Source organism: Schistocerca cancellata, chromosome 8 (genome assembly GCF_023864275.1).
Source record: "Schistocerca cancellata isolate TAMUIC-IGC-003103 chromosome 8, iqSchCanc2.1, whole genome shotgun sequence".
In the NCBI taxonomy this organism is placed as follows: Eukaryota; Metazoa; Arthropoda; class Insecta; order Orthoptera; family Acrididae; genus Schistocerca; species Schistocerca cancellata.
In genome coordinates this window covers 250,427,911-250,438,124 of record NC_064633.1, presented here as the reverse complement: position 1 = coordinate 250,438,124, position 10,214 = coordinate 250,427,911, and positions in this window count along the sequence as shown.

Below are 10,214 nucleotides of genomic sequence, written 5' to 3'. Positions count from 1 at the left end.
CCACCAAGCTAAACGGTAATTCACCATACGCTCCAAAACCTTACAGACACTACTCTTGAGAGAAATGGGGCGATAGCTAGAGGGGAGATGTTTGTCCTTTCCAGGTTTCGGAACAGGAACGACGACAGCTTCCCGCCATCGTCGGGGAAAAGTAGTGTCGGTCCAAATTCGATTATAAAGGCGAAGGAGGTAACGCAGACTATGGGTTGATAAATGCAGCAACATTTGGACGTGGATACCATCCGGTCCTGAGGCGGAGGAGCGAGAAGAAGGGAGTGCATGTTGGAGTTCCCGCATGGAGAAAACAGTATTGTAGCTTTCGCGATTTGGAGAGGAGAAAGCAAGAGGTCGCGCTTCCGCTGCACGTTTCTTCGGGAGAAACGCTGGCGGGTAATTGTAAGAGCTCGAAATCTCAGCAAAGTGCTGACCCAATGAGAAATTGCGACGGGGTCCACTAATGTATCATGCGCAACAGTGAGCCCAGAGACCGGGGAGAAACTAGGCGCGCCTGAGAACCGTCGAAGCCGACTCCAAACTTCCGAGGAGGGAGTGAAGGTGTTAAATGAGCTAATAAAGAATTTCCAGCTTGCCTTTTGCTATCGCGGATGACGCGACGGCATCGCGCACGGAGCTGCTTATAGCGGATACAGTTGGCCAAAGTAGGATGGTGACGGAAAATGCGAAGAGCACGTCGCCGCTCACGTAGTGCGTCACGGCATGCCTCGTTCCACCAAGGAACTGGGGGGCGCCGGGGCAATTCGGAGGTGCGTGGTATTGAACGTTCCGTGCTGTGAGAATAACGTCGGTAATATGTGTGACCTCATCGTCGACGCTGGGAAAGCGACGGTCATCGAATGTCGCTAGAGACGAAAAAAGTGTCCAATCGGCTTGGGCAAACTTCCAGCGTCGCGGGCGCATATATGGCAGTTGAGGCTGCAGTCTGAGGACACATGGAAAGTGGTCACTCGAGTGTGTATCATCAAGGGCGAACCATTCGAAGCGCCGAGCTAGCAGAACAGTACCGACCGCAAGGTCCAAATGAGATAAATTTGTCGTGGAGGCAGACAAAAATGTGGGGACCCCAGTGCTGAGGCAAACTAGATCCGCTTGGTGGAAGACGTCTAGCAATATGGAGCCACGCGGACAAGGATGTGGAGATCCCCAAGGCGGGTGGTGGGCATTGAAGTCCCCAACCAGCAAATAGGGCGGTGGAAGCTGACCAAGAAGTGTTTAAGGGGATTGGGTGATAATGGAGAATATCATGGAGAAGAATCATGAGTCCTCCATGGGCTGGAGAGCCTTCAACAGAGGGGAGATCATATCGGACGGACTGAAAATGAGGGAGGACAAAGCGGTCATGGGGACGCAGCTTTGTTTCCTGAAGACAGAAGATGAACGGCGAGTAGTATCGTAAGAGGATCGACAATTCATCCCTATTGGCTCGAATGCCGCGGATATTCCAGTGGATAATGGACATGGGGTGAACAGATAATGGAGGAATGTGACCAAAGTAGCTGTCAACTCAAAGACTGCTCGGAGCTAGCGATCGACAGCATGGAATGGCAGTCAGCCGAAGGCAGAAGATCCTGATCCATAGGTTGGTCAGGAGCAGCTCCTGCCACCAGCGATCGGCCGGTTGACCGGCCACCAGCAGTGCGCCTCGGCGACACAGAAGACAGCCGAGGGCGATTTCCGCCAGGTGGTGCTGTAGATGGGACACGCCTTGGCGGAGAAGGAGAGGAACTGGGTTTCTTTGTAGCCTTCTTAGAAGTATGATGTTTAGATGAAGGAGGAACCGATGGTTGGGAAGTTGCGGTACGTAAAAACTCTTCACGAGTATGCTCTTTTTTGCAAGGCTTGGTGTCTGACTTTTGGGCTCGAGATTTAGCAGAAACCGATGAAGGGTGAGCCATAGAGTGGGCAGGCGAAAGTGGTGAGGTTGAACGGGCGATCTTTGCGCTGGCCGATCTGACGACCGTGGCACTAAAGGTGACGTCGCAAGTATGCTTGGCTGCCTCCTTTGTTGGCCGAGGAGAAGCAAGGACAGTGCTGTATTTTCCTGTCTTAGGCACGGTGGGCTGGCGACTGGCGGATAATTTTCGAGCAGCAAATGTCGACACCTTTTCCTTCACTCTTATTTCCTGGATGAGCTTTTCGTCCTTAAAAACGGGGCAGTCTCGAGAGGAAGCAGCGTGGTCACCCATACAGTTGATGCATCGAGGGGATGGAGTTGGACAAGCACCCTCATGGGCATCCTTGCCACACGTAACACATTTGGCCGGATTGGAACAGGACTGGCAGGTGTGATTGAACCGCTGACACCGATAGCAACGCGTAGGGTTTGGGACATAAGGGCGAACGGAAATTATCTCATAGCCTGCTTTGATTTTCGATGGGAGTTGAACTTTGTCAAATGTCAAGAAGACAGTGCGGGTTGGAATGATGTTCGTGTCAACCCTTTTCATAACTCTATGAACAGCCGTTACGCCCTGGTCAGACAGGTAGTGCTGAATTTCTTCGTCAGACAATCCATCGAGGGAGCGTGTATAAACGACTCCATGCGAGGAATTTAAGGTACGGTGCGGCTCCACCCGGACAGGGAAGGTGTGGAGCAGAGAAGTACGCAGCAATTTTTGTGCCTGGAGGGCACTGACTGTTTCTAACAACAGGGTGCCATTCCGTAATCTGGAACAAGACTTTACAGGACCTGCAATTGCGTCGACACCTTTCTGAATAATGAAAGGGTTGACTGTGGAGAAGTCGTGACCTTCGTCAGACCGAGAAACAACAAGGAACTGTGGCAACGATGGAAGAACTGTCTGTGACTGAGACTCAGTGAACTTACGTTTGTGAGCAGTCATAGTGGAAGGTGAGGAAACCATTGCGGAAGAATCCCCCATGATTACCAGCGTCTCCAATGGCGCGCTCCTCCCTTGTGGGGGCTCTCACTGAGGGCACTCCCGCCTTAGGTGATTGTTCACACCTCAGGTCACACCTCCCGACAAACGGACGGAGGGACCAATCGGCACTTTCGGAAGGTATCGGCTCAGGTAATCACCCCTCCCTGGGCCTGGCCGTTACCAGGGGGTACGTACGTGTCCTACCTGTCTACCCGGGGCGGGGAATTACGCGTTACCCCGTCACCGGCTACGCATGGAAGTGCGTGGGTTGGCCTTCAGACACGCACAGGGAGGAAAAAAGAGAAAGGGAAAGGAAAGAAGAGGGGTCTCAAACGCCGCAGCGGAGAAAAGTGCAGAGAGAAGCGGGAAGGAAAAGAGAAGGACAGAGGAAGGACGAAGACTTGCAAGTATAGAAAGCAAGGAATTTGTAACAGTTTAGAGCGTCCGTCTCCGGACGTAGGCACAAACCATACTCCCAGAGGGGGATAAAGGGAAGGAAAGAGCCAGTGGTGAGGGGGGGCGAAGATGGGGGAGGGGGAAGGATGAGGAAAGGGAAGGTATGCAGCCCGGAAAGGAAGGAGGGCCACATTAGCTCGGGGTCCCGTGCTCGCTACGCACGTGTCCACAAAAGAGTTGTGAACCCCCTGGGGGGGGGGGGATCGTTCTTATATGATGGAAAATTGTTCATATTTATTTTTCTGTTTAACAATTATTTGCATGAGAATGTGAAGCATTGTTATCGTACTCTTTTGAACTTATGCGACGGGTGTCACTTATGTCGTGGTTTGTACTGTGGAGACATCATCTACAACCATGGACGTCTCGTTTGTTGCATTATCTGCATTATTACCGATTACGGAATCTGACATTCTTAGAAAAATATTGAGTACTTTGAACAACCGTGTCTTCCGACATTCTGACATACAGTTGGCACTCTCATCGACTGTACAAGAACTGGAGAGTTCATTGACCTGATTCGGTAAAAAATCCTGTTCTCACACCTACATGTTAGCACTATCTACCTCAGCGTTGTACACTATACCGGCTTTGAGCACTATGCCACTTAACTTATGAGGTCATCAGTCGCCTAGAACTTAGAACTAATTAAACCTAACTAACCCAAGGACATCACACACATCCATGCCTGAGGAAGGATTCGAACTTGGGAAGGTAGCGGTCGCTCGACCCCAAACTGTAGAGCCTAGAACCGCAGGGCCACTACGGCCGGCCAATAGACCGGAATCAGCAGTCTGAGCGGATGGTAGATTGAGTGAATCCATATTGTCAGGAAACTGTACAGTATTTCGGAAAATGGAACTTACGTTATATGCGGTGTTTTGTAAGTGTTACACCACAGAGAGGTTACTACCATCTCAACATCGTTCTCCATAATCATAAAATCGTCCACCTCGTTGTCAGATCACGCGCCGGAACCTTAACAATTTTGAGCGGCATCGTCAATGAAACACATGGTACAAAGCGAAAGACGAAAAATGTTGAACAATCAAATCAATGGAAAATGGAGCATAAGAATGCCGGTGAACTGTGGAAGAAAATTTGTGCTGGTTGGTGAACTGCGTTGCACCAAAAAAATCTAATTACTATTATACCTGACTGTTTTGATATCAGAAATTTCCCAAAGTGAAAGAATGGCAGAGCTGTAGCCAAGTGCAACATTCTTTCAAAAATAAAAACTTTCGGATATTTAGTAAAACTATTTATCTTTGTATGCAGTACACTGAATGATGGTGAGTGCATGCCAGTAGTTACATTGTCTTACCTCTAAACCCACACGGTGGAATATGATATATTCTGATGCCTCACAAAAAATATAAATATGCTAGCTACAGGCTCAGCAGTGTGGAATGTTAGCCATAATACTTGGAAATGCAAATTAAATTCTTCTGGCTGATAAATGAAAACATTTAAGAAAAATCTGACTTCTTTAAAAAACATATGACCTGGACATGGAGGGGGTTCTGATTATGGTGAGTTACTAACACAGTCTTTGCTTAGCACAATTATATTGCAATTTAAGTTTGTCTGTTGAAAAGCATTGACAATTGGAGTTAAATTTTTCTAATTGATCCACAAAAAGGGATTTATACTGCAAGTATCATCTAAACTCGCTAGAAGGACATAAAAAGCAAACCATGAAATTACATGTACCTCTGTTAATAAATCTTAGCAACATTACAAAAGTGAAATATCTGACCGGCCTCTTTATCAAATCAGTTTAAGTATATGGGGTTATTCAAAAATTAGAAATTATCAGCCAGCTCGTGTGTACTAACGGTCTGGTAAAACAAAACTCGTAATTATTTAACATCTTTACCCCGTTTGCATGAAGACTTCTGCTTCCTTGTTCAACAATACTGACATACCGACATTACTCTAACACTTGGTGGCTTCACACAGCTCACCACAAAAACTGCCTGCTCCGTTTTTCGCTCACAGACAGCTACTTACCACTGTGAGCCCAGCACTCTCTTACTCAAATACTACAATCACAGACCAAAAGTAGCATCTTTGGCTCTGTGGTCGTGCATTCAACGATCCGCATTATAAGCCCTATCAGAGACATACATCGTTTATAATATTGTCTCAGTTTAGTTTATATTAAAATTCGTATCATATTCGTGTGACACATACAAGTGTTCCCCCAATAGACTGCTCTCAAGATCTCGTTAAATAAAGGAATACGAAATGGCTTTCCATAAACTCAGCCTGCACCTATCTTCCACCCGGGCGTCCACTGAGATTTCAGAATTTACTTTAAAATATTTCTGAAAAAATTTACAGAAACATGAAACTCAATAACAGCCAAGCGGCAGAAGGTTTAGAAATTGTCTTGAAATTTTTAATTATTACAACAAGGTCAAGATCAGTTAAGAGCCCCTGAAATTTTATAAATATTCCCATTAAAAATTAAGAATAGTCACTTTAACAAAAACAGATCAAGATATCTACAGTTCTCACAAAACAGGAGAGTAAATGCCTCTCCTCAAAAACCTAGACCACGGTGGCAGCTACCAAGTATCTAACAAATGTAAAAACAATGGCAGCAAGCAGATCTGTAGGGGGGTTAAAGTTTGGAAAATTGGCAACGATTCCCAATATATGGTTGTGGTAAAATAAACTTGCAATAGAGTTTAACCTGGTGTAAAGTTTGGAAGGTAGGAGACGAGGTACTGGCAGAAGTAAAGCTGTGAGTACCGGGCGTGAGTCGTGCTTCGGTAGCTCAATTGGTAGAGCACTTGCCCGCGAAAGGCAAAGGCCCCGAGTTCGAGTCTCGGTCGGGCACACAGTTTTAATCTGCCAGGAAGTTTCGTATGCAAATTTGTTGCTAATTTAAAAAAAAATGAAAAACACATAAATAAGATTACAACACTTGAGCCAAAGAAATAATCAAAGATAACTACAATTTAACTATTTTTTCTACAGAACTCTGAAAATGTATATAATGACAGACATTTAAACAAGAGCGAAATATCAAGACAAGATTAATCCAAGGTGATTACAAGTTGCCCTCCAGACATCCAGTACACCGACAGTGTAAGATTGACAGCTCATTGAAAAATACTGCACCCTACCAGTATAGGGCATTCATCAATAGTCAACAGTGGTCGCTACATGGCAGCCGTCTCCCTGTGCAATAGGGCTAATAGACGCCCCATTGGATTGCCAACGTAATACTAAAACTCAGTTTAGAAAAAGGTTTAACAAGTTGGTGCAATAATCGCCTTGTGGGACTCCTATTAGTTGGACCCTTTCACAGATCCACGAAAAAACAATACCACAACTGAAAAATATCAACCTGCCACTGTGCAGCAACAGGACGAAATGAAAGTAATCAAGGGCACACAGAAACCAGAAGCGCTCAATAGACGCAATACGAGGTGCAATCAAGTTCTAGGGCCTCCGATTTATTTTTTCTGGACTGGAAAGAGATAGAAACATGCACATTGTTTTAAAATGAGTCCGCGTTCATTGTCAATACGTCCCTGAGATGGCAGCACCGTATGGCAGATGGAATTTTACCGCCAGCGGCGAGAATGAGAACTGTTTTAAATACTTAAAATTGCGACGTTTTCCTTACTTGAACAGTGTGGAGTCATTCGTTTTCTGAATTTGCGTGGTGTGAAACCAATTGAAATTCATCGACAGTAGAAGGAGACATGTGGTGATGGAGTTATGGATGTGTCGAAAGAGCGTTCGTGGGTGCGACAGTTTAATGAAGGCAGAACATCGTGTGACAACAAACCGAAACAACCTCGGGCACGCACAAGCCGGTCTGACGACATGATCGAGAAAATGGAGAGAATTGTTTTGGGGGATCGCCGAATGACTGTTTAACAGATCGCCTCCAGAGTTGGCATTTCTGCGGGTTCTGTGCACACAATCCTGCATGGCGACCTGAAAATGCGAAAAGTGTCATCCAGGTGGGTGCCACAAATGCTGACGGACGACCACATGGCTGCCCATGTGGAATGTTGCCGAGCAATGTTGACGTGCAACGACAGCATGTATGGGACTTTCTTTTCGTCGGTTGTGACAATGGATGAGACGTGGATGCCATTTTTCAATCCAGAAACAAAGCACCAGTCAGCTCAATGGAAGCACACAGATTCACCGCCACCAAAAATTTCGGGTAACCGCCAGCGCTGAAAAAATGATGGTGTCCATGTTCTGGGACAGCGAGGGCGTAATCCTTACCCATTGCGTTCCAAAGGGCACTACGGTAAAAGGTGCAGCCTACGAAAATGTTTGAAGAACAAATTCCTTCCTGCACTGCAACAAAAACGTCCGGGAAGGGCTGCGCATGTGCTGTTTCACCAAGACAATGCACCCACACATCGAGCTAACGTTACGCAACAGTTTCTTCGTGATAACAACTTTGAAGTGATTCCTCATGCTCCCTACTCACCTGACCTGGCTCCTAGTGACTTTTGGCTTTTTCCAACAATGAAAGACACTCTCCGTGGCCGCACATTCACCAGCCGTGCTGCTATTGCCTCAGCGATTTTCCAGTGGTCAAAACAGACTCCTAAAGAAGCCTTCGCTGCTGCCATGGAATCATGGCGTCAGCGTTGTGAAAAATGTGTACGTCTGCAGGGCGATTACGTCGAGAAGTAACGCCAGTTTCATCGATTTCGGGGGAGTAGTTAATTAGAAAAAAAATCGGAGGCCTTAGAACTTGAATGCACCTCGTATACGTCATCCGCTGAGACGACCGACCGCCCAACCAACTGTCGTTCCCAACGAAATCACAGGTAAGGGAAAAAACTCCAAGTTAGACACCAAGTGACCATGAGGTCATTTCGACAAACAGCAGCACAATGGGCAGCGGCAACACACTTCCGATGGCAAACCAATAGCCGTCAGCCACACGCAGAACGGAGCCTTTGGTATTTTCCCGCACAATCGGTCAACCGTCATCTCGACCGCTTCTGCTCGGAATCCCAACTTCCTCCCAATGCTGTTGAAGTGAGACTCGCACGCCCCGAAGATTCGGTCCAACGGCAGCGGCGCGGCGGCAGCGCCACGGGACAACCAGAGGAGAAACCAAGCAGAGGAAGTAGCCCGGAAAAGAAATCGATACGAGCCGACATGGCTCACTAATACCTTTTTTATTGAAGTGTATTGCGACATTTGTGTTATGATGATTACTGGTTCGGTTCAGTTACAAAGCATTATCCTGCTAATCTATTGTAACTGCGTAGCAGTCGTAAGTTATATGTGATACACTCACCAATGGACTTATAGAGACTTTGCACAGCATACATTAGTGAAGGGTGGTTATCGAGCTACAACAGACCTGAAAATGTTGTATAACTCGTGAACCAAGTACTCGTTATAAACACAAATTTGTTAATAACTGCAATAAAAATATTACTCAAGAACAGATCATACAGATGACATCTTACGATCTCCTTTATCACTGAGCTACACCTTCTCTATAAACCGAAGTCTGAACGTCTCCTTACTACAACCGACTTTAAATGCTCGTATCACTTTGCAGCATCATGGACTGTGCGGTTGGTCCCGGCGGAGGTTAGAGTCCTCCTTCGGGCATGGGTGTGTGTGTTTGTCCTTGCGATAATATAGGTTAAGTAGTGTGTAAGCTTAGGGACTCATGACCTTAGCAGTTAAGTGCCATAAGATTTCACACATATCACTTTACAATGTTGCCCGTTGTTATTTAACCGACTCGACTGTGCAAAACAGCACACCTAATACTGTCTTCGAACATTAGAGGATTGTTTTCCTATTGATCTTATATCTATACTCTCTTAGAGCAAGCTGCCATCACTACTAATGTAAATGATGTGGAAGTCATCGTGCGTCCTTCTACAGTCACCCTACATATTCGGTTGTGTCACTAAAAGCCTTCGAACCACTCACATTTGCGAGAAGCTATTCCGTATGCTCGGACCTTCGTTAACAGCTTTTGTGCGTGGTACTGTGTCAAACGCTTTCCAGAAACCTAAGAATTTGGAATATACGCTTCTGTTCGGTTACGTATTTCTCACTGCTTACGTTATCAGACACTGAATGGCTATTTAGTTCTGTACATACTGAAACGTGGCAGGATGTTGCGAGCCTCATGTTTCATCCTTTTTCTCCTAGAAATCTTCATTCCTGACATGACGGGCCAATTTCTTGCATATATTTCTTGTGAAATATACCGTCGGAATACCTAAGGACTATTGAGGGTCTCATTTCTCCTTGTAATTCTAAAATGCATGGTAAATTCTTTTCTTCAGTTGTTAGCGGATAATGACGTTGTGGCGCAATGGTTTCCTTGATACCCACCGCATGCGAAGTGAGCTGCCGGGTGCAGAAGTTGGGGGGGGGGGGGGGCGGTCATTTCCAGCTCCCTGAGAGTAGGCCGTCGACCTATTCTCCGTGGCCGAGGGTGATGCGAGCTTTTGACCAGATTAGCGACGCTTGCGGAGGACGGAAACTCTAGCCTGTGAGTTCAGTGACCTCCGTCAGATCTCGGAGCATTGGCACATATGAATATGGAGTTTCTCCTAAAGCTCTTGACCACCCGCACAGTGCCTGTGCGCCTAGGAAAACAAACATGTAGGTGTAGCTTGGGAGACAGAGGACACTTCCGTACGAAAGCCTTTGTATCGTTTTCCTTGGACGACGGCGTCACGATCATAAACATTGCTAAAGTAAACTTACAGAAAGTTTTTGGTTGGTCGGCGCTCGCAACTTTTAACATTTCGGAGCGACAACTTATCATAGTTTGCGGCTTGCAATCTACCAGAAAGTAGCGCTGAAAATTCTGGAATAAAGTTATTA